The sequence below is a fragment of the Lagenorhynchus albirostris genome, chromosome 3 (assembly GCF_949774975.1).
Source record: "Lagenorhynchus albirostris chromosome 3, mLagAlb1.1, whole genome shotgun sequence".
In the NCBI taxonomy this organism is placed as follows: Eukaryota; Metazoa; Chordata; class Mammalia; order Artiodactyla; family Delphinidae; genus Lagenorhynchus; species Lagenorhynchus albirostris.
In genome coordinates, this window is record NC_083097.1 from 33657924 (window position 1) to 33672059 (window position 14136).

Sequence of the window (14136 nt, forward strand, 5' to 3'; positions counted from 1 at the left end):
TACAGATTGGGTGTCCTCACCAAACAAATGGCAGAGTAGGGCAGTGAATTTGGGTGAGATCTCCCCAGGTTGTAGCGTTAAGGGACCCAAGGACGGAACGCTCACTTAGAGAATATGGATAATTAAGAAGATCCAGAAGCAATGTGAGCCTATGAAAGAAACAGGAAAAAAAGCCAATTTATGTTAGATATTCTCTAGGAAGTTACAGTGATTAAAATTAGTTTGCGGATAGTTTTCCCCTATTTATCTAGGGTTGATGATTCCCAGCTCCTGGTTTGAAATATTTTTAGGTTAAAACTTTTGCAACCCCCTCATGATGATGAATTTTAAGCTTCAATTACCCTTGTAAAAATAGGCCCAGAGCTGTTTTCTAGGGAAAATCTTAGCACTGTTCACAAGGACTCCCTCGGTCCATCTCTAGGTAAATGTGGTGGGTTAGTCCTGGTTGGGTTCCTTGCTTTTAATAAGAAAATGTCAACCCTGCCCACCTCTCAGTTGATTCATTAAGTATCAGGCACTTGAATCTGTCCGTGATCAGCAGCACGAAGAATAGTCATTCACCAAAAAAATGTAACTCCAAACTCTTTGCTGCCCTATTCTTATCAGTTAAGGGAAATAATGTCCTTGGATGGTTGCCTGAAGGGTAGGCTGATCGTCTAAATTGTGCCCTTGGACCATCTGAGACTATCAGAGAGAGGTCGTTGGACTGTCTGGCTCTGGTTACTGTTAGATTCGTTTTTACTCAACTTGGTAATACAAGGGGCTGATAACATGTGGACGCCTTTAATAGGCTAATAATTGGGCTCTCTGTTCCAACTAGTAATTTGGTTCCCTTCAAAGCAGTATTCTTGAAAAATTTATTCAACGTTTATTTAAGTGGAAAGGCAGAGATAAAGAATGTCTGGAGCGGTGTCCCAGGAAACAAAGACCCTGCTGTTCCCAGACACTAACTTCTTAGGCAGCAGTCCACAGGCCATCTAAGCATGCATTTTGTGGGGTGAGGAGGTTTTATCCCACCCCAAGTGACTTACCAAAGTAGTTCTTTTTAGCCGCATCCTTCCAAGAAGAACTCAGGTAAGTAAAGATTAGAGTGACGTTTTGGAGCCCCCGAGATGTGCAGTGTCCTTTATAGACTGGCTTCCGGGCAGCAGCCCAGCTCAGGTCTGTCTGCTCTTCTGCTGCTGTCTCTGTCCTCAGTGCAGGAGGGTGCTGAGGGCTGCTATGAGAAACAGACATGCAAAGCTTCCTTACTTCTGCGGACCCAAATGTACAGCCTACCTCTAACCAAGAACGTCGTTGCTAAAGGCATGCATGTTAGTATTCTAACCTCATCCCTGGATTAACGTATTTTCCTTCCCCTCAGTTCCTTATTTATTTATTATTTACTTTGCTGGATATTAGCACTCTCTAGGCTTCCCAGATGCTTTTTTTAAAGTAGACTTTATTTTTAGAACAGCTTTAGATTTACAGAAAAAATATAAAGATACTACAGAGTTCTCATATACTCATGCCCAGCTTCCCCTATTACTAGCACCTTACATTATATGGTACATTTGTTACAATTAATGAGAAAAATAAACCAGTGTTGATATTATATTATTATTAACTAAAGTCCATACTTTATTCCAATTTCTTTAGTTTTTACCTAATGTGCTTTTTCTGTTCCAGGATCCCATTCAGGATACCACATTACATTTAATTGTCATGTCTCCTTAGGCTCCTCTTGGCTGTGACAATTTCTCAGATATCTTGGTTTTTGTTTTTTATGACTTTGACAGTATTGAGGTGTATTAGTCAGATATTTGCTGGAATGCCCCTCTATTGAAATTGGGTGTTTTTCTCATGGCTAGATTGGCGTTATGGGGTTTGGGGAGGAAGAACACAAACAATGGTCTATCTTAATCAAACCACATCAAAGGTCTATTTGGGTTTCTCTATAGTAATGTCACTTGTTTTTTCCTCCTTTCCATACTGTACTCTTTGAAAGAAAATCACTAAGCATAGTCCACACTTAAGGATTGGGGAGTTATGCTCCGTTTCCTTTAAGGTGGGATATTTAAATTATTTGGAATTCTTCACAGGAGATTTCTCTCTTCTCTCCCATTTATTTATTTGATCATTTCTTTATAGCAGTATAGACTCATGAATATTTACTTTATACACTGAGTTATAATCCAATACTCCTTCATTGTATTGCTCAGATTGTTCCAGCTTTGGTTATTGGGTGCTCTTTCAGTTGGCTCTTGTATCCCTTTGACATGCCTCCATCAATGCTGTTTGTTTTTGGTTTTGTTTTGTTTTTCAGTACACGGGCCTCTCACTGCTGTGACCTCTCCCACTGCGGAGCACAGGCTCCGGACGTGCAGGCTCAGTGGCCATGGCTCATGGGCCCAGCCGCTCCGCGGCATGATGGGATCTTCCCGGACCGGGGCACGAACCCATGTCCCCTGCATCGGCAGGCGGACTCTCAACCACTGCGCCACCAGGGAAGCCCATCAATGTTGTTTTTGTTTTTTGTTTGTCTGTCACTTACTTACTGACACTACAAGATGCTGAACTTGTATATTTCCTGTCCTGGTCCTAGGATCAGCCATTTCTCAAAGATGTCCTTGTTACTTTTATTGGAGAGTGGTATTAGAACCCAAGATTTGGTATTTGGAGTGTAATTGCTTCTAGATGCTCTCAGCTGACAGAGCAAGGAAATATATGTGTGTATTCTAACTAATAAATATACCCATTTCTCTATTTCTCTATGCGGAACCACCCCTGTCTATATTAAGCTACGCATGACTTCATACTGATCCATACAACCAACTCTAATTCATTGCCGCATAGATTATTCTAGCCATTCCCATTGCTTATCTGTAAATTCCTGCTCCAACAGTGAGAAACCTAGCTTCCATCATTTAACTTCTATTTACCTAATTGCTCAATATGAGTGTACATTTATGGAAGTATCAGAATTATTAACCCTACTCCTGTGGATAACAGTTTTATCAACTTGAGTCCAGTGCTTTTGTGCAGTTGCTTTTGTCTTTAGTTTTACCGACTTCACTCACTTCCAAGTGGTAATCTTGAATGCCACCATTTCCTTAGGTAATCACCTATTTCCTCCACCCTCTTCAGTGAGGTCGTTTCATATATGTTCAATACAGACAGATTATGTGTCACAATCTGCATTCCATCCTCGGGTCCCCCAACCTCTGTTTTAATTGCCTCCTAGTCACCCTGCTGGTGAGGGAAGAGTTCCCTCCCTAGGGTTTGGGGAATAGCCAAACACACAACACCCGACACAGGACAGATGACATCAACAGCAGTCTGTTGGGCACATATACTCACAGTCTCTCGGGCAGGAGGGTACCACATAGAGAAGGCACTGCCACACGGAAGTCGCACTCAGGAACAGAAGGAACAACCAGAGGCTGTGGGAGAGAGTTTTGTAGTATCAAGAGGATGAGGTGCCCTCTGGTTCCTGTGAAGAATTTGATTAGTTGTTTGAATAATTCCACAAGCTGGCAGGGAACTGAAACTAACTACTCAGGGATCAGCACTGAGTGTGCCTGGTCCCTTCAGTATGGAGAGTTAGAGGTTTAGCTAGAGGAACTTATCTATGGCAATAGTGGGGACAGGGATATACAGATAGGCCATTGTAGGCCCTCCCATTTTTCCCAGGTAATAAACATGACTGTTAAGGCAACACATAATATTGAGACTTTATATTAGGCCTTATACTACGACTTTCCATATGATTTTTTAAAATTTGCATACATTAAGCTTTACTCTGTGCTGTAAATTTTTGTGGGTTTCAACAATGTCATGTATCCACTATTTTTTTTTTGTATCCACTATTATGGTATCATACAGAATAGTGTCACTACCCTAAAAAATCTCCTGTTGCTTCACACATTCAACCATTCTCCTCTTTTTCCTGTCTCTATAATTTTGTCTTTTTCAGAATATCATATAATTGGAATCATACAGCATGTAGTATTTTCAGACTGGCTTCTTTCCCTTAGCAATTTCCCTTAAGGTTCATCTATACCTTTTCTGTCACACGTAAAGGCTTTTGAAACAAGGAAAATGTAAACTATTTAAAAATGTTTAAAAAGATTGGTCTCCATTCTAAAATATTTTCTTCAAATATTTTGAAATATTTTATACTTTCTAAAAGAATCTTACTATGATAGAGATTTATTAAAAGTTATGTAAGGGACTTACCGCTTCCACTGCAGGGGGCAGTGGTTTGATCCCTGGTCAGGAAACTAAGATCCCGCATGCCATGCAGCACAGCCAAAAAAAAAAAAAAGAAAAATAGTTGTTAAATGTGTTGAGGATATACTCTGAGGAACTGAGCTGTAATATAGCTTTGGTGGATTTTTTAAAAATATTTATTTATTTATTTTGTTGCGCCATGTCTTGGTTGTGGCTCACTGGCTCCTTAGTTGCAGCATGTGGGCTTCTTAGTTGTGGCAGGTGGGCTCCTTAGTTGTGGCACATGGGCTCCTTAGTTGTGGCACATGGGCTCCTTAGTTGTGGCATGTGAACTCTTAGTTGCGGCATGCATGTGGGATCTAGTTCCCTGATCTGGGATCAAACCCAGGCCCCCTGCATCGGGAGCATGGAGTCTTAACCACTGCACCACCAGGGAAGCCCCTGGTGGATTCCTTAAAACTAATAAATTATATAAGAAAGAAAAGAGAGTTAAAGACCTGATTTTTTTTAGTAAAGAATATTATTCCTTACCTGTGTGACCATCATGTGAAATTACTAATGTAATTCTCATATTCTCTATATCTATTATTTCTCTTACATAAAGCACAATTAAAGTACATTATAACATGTGTAGAGTGTTTAATTTCAAAAATTAAGTTGGTTTTATACGGGAATTCAGGAGTTTTTTATATGTTAGGAATTTTTTCTAAGTCTAGTATATTTTATTTTTACTGAAATGCTTCTAGATTGCTTGACTCTGAAATTTTAACATGGGGAATGTTCTAGGCGCCTTACTGGATTATGTACATTATAATTGACCTTTATAAAAGGCTTTTTGTTTCGCCTGGAATTAATACTTTGTCATGGTTTTTACTTGCTTAGATTTCTAAGTACTTATTGATTCAACCCGAACTTGCACCAGTTGTCTAAAATCTCTCAAAGACATGGAACATGTGATGTGTATTATCAGTCTGAGGTTCTTGAACTCTCCTAGAGCTTTCATACCTGCTTCAGCTGTTTGCCTTCTATACCTGTGTCAGAGTTCTCTTCTGAGAATCCCCTTAAATATTGTCCTGGAGAGTCCCTTCCCTTTCTCCTATGTTGGGTTTATTGTTTCCTAATGCCGTGGTTTCCGTTTTTGTTGTTTGTTTTTGTTTTTGTCCTTTCTCCCTGGTTTTGGTGGAACAATCTCACCAGTAGTTTTATGAGAAAGCCTCAGGGAAGTAAAATTTTCTGAGAGCTTATGTGTTTGAAAATGTCTTTATTCTACCCTTATACCTTATAGTTTGGTTGGACATAGGGTTTTAAGTTGTAAAGAATGTCCTTGAGGGTTTTGAAGTCATTGCTCCATTATCTTCTAACTTCCCATCTTTTTCTTAGACAAGTTTTTTGAAGTGTAATTGACATAAAATAAAACTCACTCTTTTTAGGTGTAGATTTCAATGTTTTGAAAAAATGTATACTATTGTGTAAGCATCACCACTATCAAGATTTAGAATAATTGCATCACCTGCCAAAATTCCCTTGTGACCTTTTAATTTCTGTAACTATAATTTTACCTTTTTCAGAATGTCATATAAAGAAATTATACAATATACAGTGTTTTGCATCCAGCTTCTTTCACTTAGCATAACACTTTTGAGACTCATCCATGTTGTTGCATGTGTCAGTAGCTTATTGCTTTTTATTGCTGAATAGTATTCCATTGTGTGGATATACCAAAATTTATTTATCCATTCTTGGGGAGTTCTCTGGCGGTCCAGCGGTTAGGACTCAGTGCTTTCACTGCTGTGGCCTGACAAACCATGTGGCTCGGGCAAAAAAAAAAAAAATATATATATATATATATATTTATCCATTCTCTAGTTTCGATGTTTTATTGTTTCTAATTCTTGGAGCAGGAATAGCTGTTATGAACATTCACATACAAGTCTTTGCATTTTCATTTCTTTTGAATAAATACTCAGGAGTAGGAGTGCTGGGGTTATAGTAGGTATATATTTAACCTTAAGAAACAGCCAACTTGTTTTAAAGTGGCTGTACCATTTTGCATTTCCACCAGCAAAGAATGAGCATTCCAGTTGTTCCTCGTTAGCACTTGGTATTATCAGTTTTATCTATTTATTTGTTTTATTTTAGCCATTCTAGTAGATGTGTAGTACTATGTCATTGTGGTTTTAATTTGCATTTCCCTGATTTTCTTTTTTTTTTTTTTTGCGGTACGCGGGCCTCTCACTGTTGTGGCCTCTCCCGTTGTGGAGCACAGGCTCTGGACGCGCAGGCTCAGCAGCCATGGCTCACGGGCCAGCCGCTCCGCGGCATGTGGGATCCTCCCGGACCGCGGCACGAACCCGTGTCCCCTGCATTGGCAGGTGGACTCTCAACCACTGCGCCACCAGGGAAGCCCCCATTTCCCTGATATTAATGTTGAACATCTTTTCCTGTGTTTATTTGCCATGCATATTTGTTCTTTGGTGAACTACCTATTCAAATCTTCTGCCCATTTTAAAAATTGGGCAATTTATTTTTTAATTATTAAGTTCTGAATACAAGTCATTTATCATATATGTTTTGCATATATTTTCTCCAGGACTGTCTTGTTTTTATTTTTTTAAATAAATTTATTTATTTTTGGATACATTGGGTCTTTGTTGCTGCGCATGGGCTTTCCCTAGTTGCAGCGAGTGGGGGCTACTCTTCCTTGTGGTGCGCGGGCTTCTCATTGCGGTGGCTTCTCTTGTTGCAGAGCATGGGCTCCAGGCACATGGGCTTCAGCAGTTGTGACATGCGGGCTCAGTAGTTGTGGCACACAGGCTTAGTTGCTCTGTGGCATGTGGGATCTTCTCGGACCAAGGCTCGAACCCATGTCCCCTGCATTGGCAGGCAAATTCTTAACCACTGTGCCACAAGGGAAGTCCCAATACTACACTATCTTGACTACTGCAGCTTTATAGTAAAGCCTTTTTTTTTTGGTTTGTTCTGTTTTTAAGCAGTTGTATTGCTATTCCATTGTAAAGAGGTACAGTAATTTGCTTAACTCAGCCTCTACTTAGGGGGTTAAGTTGTTTCTATTTTTTATATTACAGATAATGCAACAAATGCCCATGGGCATATAACTTTGTACCCTTGTGATAGTGCTTGTGTAGGGTACATGTTTAGAATTGGGAATGCTGGATCAGTGTTCCCCACATTTTCCCCTAGTAATTGGGTCTAGTTTCAGGTATAGATCCATTTGGGTAAGACTTATAGTGTAAGTAACTAGGCTGTGCTTGGCTGTGTTCTAAGACACTGTCTGACACTGTGTTCTAAGATACGGATCTTGAGCAATGCATTGTAGCCTATGTGTTAAAGCAAAGATTTCCTGCTTTCCTCTTTGGTCAGTTCATGTGAGCTATAGAAAGATGCTTCCTCGAGAACACAAAAATAAGAGTGCTGTCAGAGTTAGTGTTTGTCAGAATGTCAGGGGCATTCTGCCTGTTTGACAGTTATACTTTTGATCAATTGGCAAGCCTATTTTCAAACAATTATTAATTTAATCTGGGATTGGATTAATCAGTTTGCTGATTAACCATAGAGGCGGGTGAAGTGCATGGTGTGGTGGAGAAGTTGAGTAGATGGAGAAATTAAGGCCTTGAGGTTGAAACTGAGCTCATGTGGTAGGCATCTCAGGACCATGCTTTCTCTGCTCCCTCTGCCTTTCAACCTAATCCACAACAAGTAACTTCTGAACCTCAATCAAAGATAATCCCCCAGTGGTTAACCCACCCTACCTGAATAATGAGTTGACTGTAATTTTGTTTTAAACATGACTTGGGCTTATGCATGACCACTTTCCCCTCTTCCTACCCTTCTTGGTTCACTGATATATTCCCAATGCCTAGATCAGTGGCTAGCACATAGACAGTGTACAGTTTACATCTGTAGATAGAATATTGTTAAAATTTAGTTTATTGAATATACATTTATCTTGATTCGGTTAACAAGAGCTTCCCCTGAGAGATAAGCCACCCTCTTTGTTCTGATCAAATCAAATTTCTGAGCCTACAGTGCTGTAGAGTCTCTAGCATATAGCAGACACTACTGACCACGGTGAATTCACCAAGATACATCTTGTCTTATAGGGTTTTGTCTTCCTGCTATTATCAGTGACACCCATTATCCAGGAATATTACCTATATAGTAATAATTATGATCACTAACATTTATCAGACTCTTACCCTGTGCCAGGCACCATGCTGAACACTTTATATGCACCATCCCATTTTATTCTCATAGCAACACTTCACAACGAACATTATGAAGTAGGTACAACTGTAACTGAAAGTGGGGTCCAGCTGCTCGCCACTCAAAGCAATAAAGAGGTAAGGTTGGTGGAAAGGAAACTTTGCTTTATTTTGGACGCCGGCAACTCGGGTGTGGGGGGGTGCGGATACCTGTCCAAAGGCCAACTCCCCCCCCAGCTGACAATCAGGGGGCAAGAGCTTTTATAGGCTGAGGGAGGGGCTACATGCAGAAACAATACAGTCAGCTCTGACAGTCATCTTGAAATTGGTCATCGGTGGTCTGACCAGCGTCATCTTGACTGTTTTAAGTACGATTAATCTTCAGTTCCAGGGTTGGTTTGTTCCCATTTCCTTGAGGCCAATTCTCGGAATTGTGGCAACTTATGTCATGGCTACACTCTGGCCATCATGTAGTTAACTTCTTCCACCTGGTAAGGGTTTCCGTATCTATAAGACAGCTCACAGGACATGGCTCAGAATATTATCTATAGCCCTTGAGGGGGAACTAAAAGTCCTTGACTTTGCTTAGTGACTCAACTATTATTATTTAGTCTTGTTGGACTGCCTTTGTTTCTGCATTTTCTCACTTCTCTGATGAAACTTATTCTTTGGCTAAAGTTTTTCACAGACAAAAGGCAGGCTGAGGACATGGGGGGCAAGGACCATAGGGTCCTGCTCCGTTTCACAACTTTTGTACCATTTTACAGGTAAAAATCTTGGCTTAAGTTAATTAACTGACCTAAAAGCTAGCAACTGTTTTGATTTTACCTATATACTTACATGGTGAATGCAGCATTATTTTACTTTTTAAAAAATATTTATATTTTTATTATTTGTTGCACTGGCTCCTTAGTTGCGGCCTGTGGGCTCCTTTAGTTGTGGTATGTGAACTCTTAGTTGCAGCATGCATGTGGGATCTAGTTCCCTGACCAGGGATCGAACCCAGAGTCCCCTGCATTGTGAGCATGGAGTCTTAACCACTGCGCCGCCAGGGAAGTCCCAGCATTATTTTAGATGAAGACAACTTTACCAAATGATGACTCAATCCCAAAACACTAAACTTGTTATTGTTTAGGTTTGGGCTACCCAGTAGGATAGCCACCAGCCACACGTAGCTGTTGAACATTTGAAATGCAACTAGTCCGAACTGAGATGTGTTGAAAGTATAAATATACACTATATTTTGAAGACTTAGTATGAAAAAATATATATATCTCAATTTTTATACTGATTACAAGATAAATAAGATACAAGATTACAAGATTACAATAAGATACAAGATTACAAGATAAATAATACTATGCTGGGCAAAACTTAAATAAAATAATACTATTAAAATTAGCTTTACCTTTTTTACATTTTTAAATGAGGCTGTTAGAAAATTTACAACTACATATGTGGTTTGCATTTGTGGCTCGTGTTATATTTCTACTAGATGCTTGTCTAGCACATTTTATAGACATTTATATTGGCCAATTCAGCACAGATTTTACTCATATTGAATCTGACAAAGAGCTCTAAGCTGTATCAAAATGATTCTTGGTGATTCAGAAAGAGGCCTATGGTTTCTCCAGGACCAAGCTCCCACAGTATGGGGGCTTTCCCAATGCCAGGCCCCTGCAGTGTTGGTGGCTTCTCCAGTGCCAGGTTCCTGCCCTGTGCACCGGCTAGGTGCCCCTAATGACCAGAAGCTTTCCCTGGACCCCCTTCAGGCAGCTTCAGAACAGAACATTGTTGGACAAGGCACCTCCCCATGAATGGGTTCCCCCCCATCACCCTTCTGGTGGCTTCCCAGCAAGTCCCAGAAACAAGACACTTCAACATCCAGTGAGCTATGCTGCATCTTCTCAGACATCTGGATCTCAACTCCGGGGGTGGGAGGCCTCCTTCCTGGGTGCTCTATCTCTGCTCTAGTAGTAGCTGCTTATTTCTGCTCTTCCTGAGGAGTTCACTTCAGTTTTTCCTAGCCAATCCCTTATTACCCTAATCCCTTAATCTTTTCCTGTTCAAGTTACTATGTGACTTCTGTCTCCTCATTGAACCCTCACTGGTATACCAGCTATTTTAATTGGATGTTTGTATTTTTATACTCTACATGTTATTTCTGTTTATATATGTATATAATTACCATGTTTTGAGCAAGAACTGAAGTTTTCTTTTTTCTTTTTTTTTTTTTTTTTGCGTTTCGTGGGCCTCTCACTGTTGTGGCCTCTCCAGTTGTGGAGCACAGGCTCCGGACGCGCAGGCTCAGCGGCCCAGCCGCTCCGCGGCATGTGGGATCTTCCCGGACCGGGGCACGAACCCGTGTCCCCTGCATCGGCAGGCGGACTCTCAACCACTGCGCCACCAGGGAAGCCCTGAAGTCTTCTTAGTTTGCAAATACTAAATGACTTTCTGTGCTTGCATCTGCACAGATTTTAGCATTGGTCTAAATTCAAGTAATTGAAAAATACCAAAAGGCATCATGTGATACTTTATTTTTACTTTTTGGCTGTGTTGGGTATTCGTTGCTCTGCGTGGGCTTTCTCTAGTTGTGCAGAGCAGGGGATACTCTTCGTTGTGGTGTGCGGGCTTCACATTGCGGTGGCTTCTCTTGTTGCAGAGGATGGGCTCTAGGCGCGAGGGCTCAGTAGCTGTGGCACACGGGCTTAGTTGCTCCGCGGCATGTGGGATCTTCCCAGACCAGGGATTGAACCCGTATCCCCTGCACTGGAATTCTTATCCACTGCGCCACTAGGGAAGTCCCATGTGATAGTCTTTAAATCTGCCTATAGTTCATCTACTTAGATTCGAAGAGTTGTCTCTGATGAATGTGAAATTTATTCAAAATTTAGAGCTGTTCAAAAATTTAAAACTGTAGTATATTCTCATAGGACTTTTTTTTGGGGGGGAGGGCAGGAATCAGGAAAGGGCAGATTTGCTCTGATCCCTATGACCGTAAAATAGCTTGCTATTACCTTTAATGAGTTAATCCAGTGCTAAAATTACATATGTTAATGTCTGTACTATATGATGTATGACTAGCACTGTGGTTCCACACCTAGGCCATAGATGAGTAAGTATTCTATTTAATAAAGACAAATTTTCTACAAAAGGAATCTTACATTGTACAATGTCTGTATTAATTAAATGCATTCCAATAACACTATTGTCAGAATCCTTATTACCAGAAAAAGAAAATATATACCTTTCACCATCTCTCTGTGCCTTAGTTTGTTCCTCTCCAAAATAAAGGAGTTTTATTACATCATCTCAGGTCTCTTGCAAATTTAAAAGCACTGTGCCATGCTGTGCTACCTCAGAGATCTATGTTCCCAGAGGTTTCTCTCTCCAGTCATCCTAATTGAACAGTACTTCCCTCTGAGTCTTCCTGTCTCTCTCCTACCTTGGGGAGCTGCTTCTCCTGAGGGCTGCTCCCCTGCAAATCAGGGACCATAAAGTTTCTGCTCTGACTATGCCCTCTCCACTCCATTTACTGACAAGCCATCCTTCCTCCCATTTGCCCAAGATGGTCGTGTTTCTGAAACAGAACTATTGGCCACCTGGTATTAATCCCATTTGCTTCTTCCTCAGCCACCTCTACCACTTGCCGTAACTTAAGGAAGTTGGACCTTTCTCCAATACCGTTTTATCAGTTGTCTTTTTTACAAAAGACCTTTCCCCTAAAGGCCTTAATTTCCTCCACATAACTCTAGAGTCCAAATCACTTTAAACATTTTTGGGGGCAAATCACACTTTTTACATGTGTTAGATGTTTATTTGCAGAGCTATATAAATGCAACACTATTAGATTAGGGCTCTGAATTCCCTGGTGGTCCAGTGGTTAGGACTTGGCGCTTTCACTGCAGTGGGCCCGAAGTACCAAACTAGACAGACAGACAGACAGACAGACAGACACACACACACACACACACACACACACACACAGGAAATGTATACAAGAAACATTTTTTTTAAATTGTAGTTGTTTTACAATGTTGAGCTAATTTTTGCTGTACAGCAAAGTGGTTCAGTTATACATATATATGCATTCTTTAATATTCTTTTCCATTATGGTTTATCAGAGGATACTGAATATAGTTCCCTGTGCTATACAGTAGGACCTTGTTGTTCATCCATTCTATAATAGTTTACATCTGGTCACAGCCTTTAGAATCCTCAGCAAGATCAAGGATATAGAGGGGTCCAAGGGAAAGACTGGTAAAGAAATTTCTTTGAAGAGTTTTAAGTATTCAACTCAACCTTCTTGGAAAAGGGGGTTACTACCTTGTAGCTCTAAACCTAGGGAAGGAAACTTCAAAGGAACCACTCAGAGAGCTTTAAAATTTGCTTCCTGCAACTGTTTTGGTGGGGGGCCAGGAAAGTGCTGCTACCTGAGATCTCCCTGCACTTAAGAACTTGTTCAGGCCAGGGAGGTGGGAATGTTTCCTGTGGACAAGATGTGGGCCACTCAGGAGAGAGGGACAGCATGGGATAATTTTGAATCCTGTCCGTAGGGCCCTCAGAGGTAGAGAAAACCTCAGGAGAAAAAGGTTGGATCCTAGGGGCTAGGAAGGAATCACAAAAGACTGTTCTGAATTAAGATGGGAACTACAGGAGAGGTCATACAAATGCCCAAGAGAGGAAAAGTTTAATCATCTGCAGGGTCCAGACATTGTTTACCCACCCACCCAAGGAAGAAGCAGCCCCCAACCCCCCACCTCTCCTTCCTCCTCCTGTCTACTCTTTAACCCCACTGAGGAGTGCAACTGCAGCTCACAAGCCCTAGAGAATGTATACAGGGAGAAGGCTGAGATCAGAGGGACCATGCCCCCTTCTCCACTGCTGGCTCCAACCCAAAGGAGGCCCAAGCTGGAAGATGTGAGATAAGGTTAAGTCAATTTTGAAGTTTGACTATAACAAAGGACTGGAAATTTTATTTGAAATAAAAAAATAACTTACTGAAATAAAACTTTTTACAACTAATCATGACTGGAGGATATTTTTTGTTATCTGTGAATAACCCAAAAAAACAAGGGTCAGACCAAGTCTTCATCCTGGGGCACAGGACCATATTTCCACTGTATAAAGATGAGGACACAAAAATAAGAACTGTGTTTTTACCTCAGTCAACATACCATGCCTGTGGTAATCTACAAGCCACCTGCATACATGAGAACCATTTTTTTTTCACTGGTATTTTCTTTGAACAAGACATCCCTCTACCTTACCATACAAGGAAGCTTTTGCTTCAGATTCCATTCTTGTTTCCTGAGGTTGATAGCCTCTGCCCTGTGCTTCTCTTAGATTATGATCTGAACTACCTTTTGTTTTGAGGAAAAAAAAACACAAAAGAATGAAATACAATCCATATGTAGTACGAATGAGAAAGAGAAAGCTCCTTATCATTTAACTTGGTAAAAGTTAGGGTTGGGATCTTAGTTCCCTGACCAAGGATTGAACCCGGGCCCTCAGCAGTGAAGAGTCCTAACCACTGGACCGCCAAAGAATTCCCATAATTTAACTTTCTTGACCACCTTTCTAAAGGTTCCTCCACTCCCACTCTATCACACTCTTTATATCTTTGTCTTCACAGCACTTATCACTACCCGAAATTGCTTACCTGTTCTAGGTCTGTCAACCCCCAACACACACACACGCA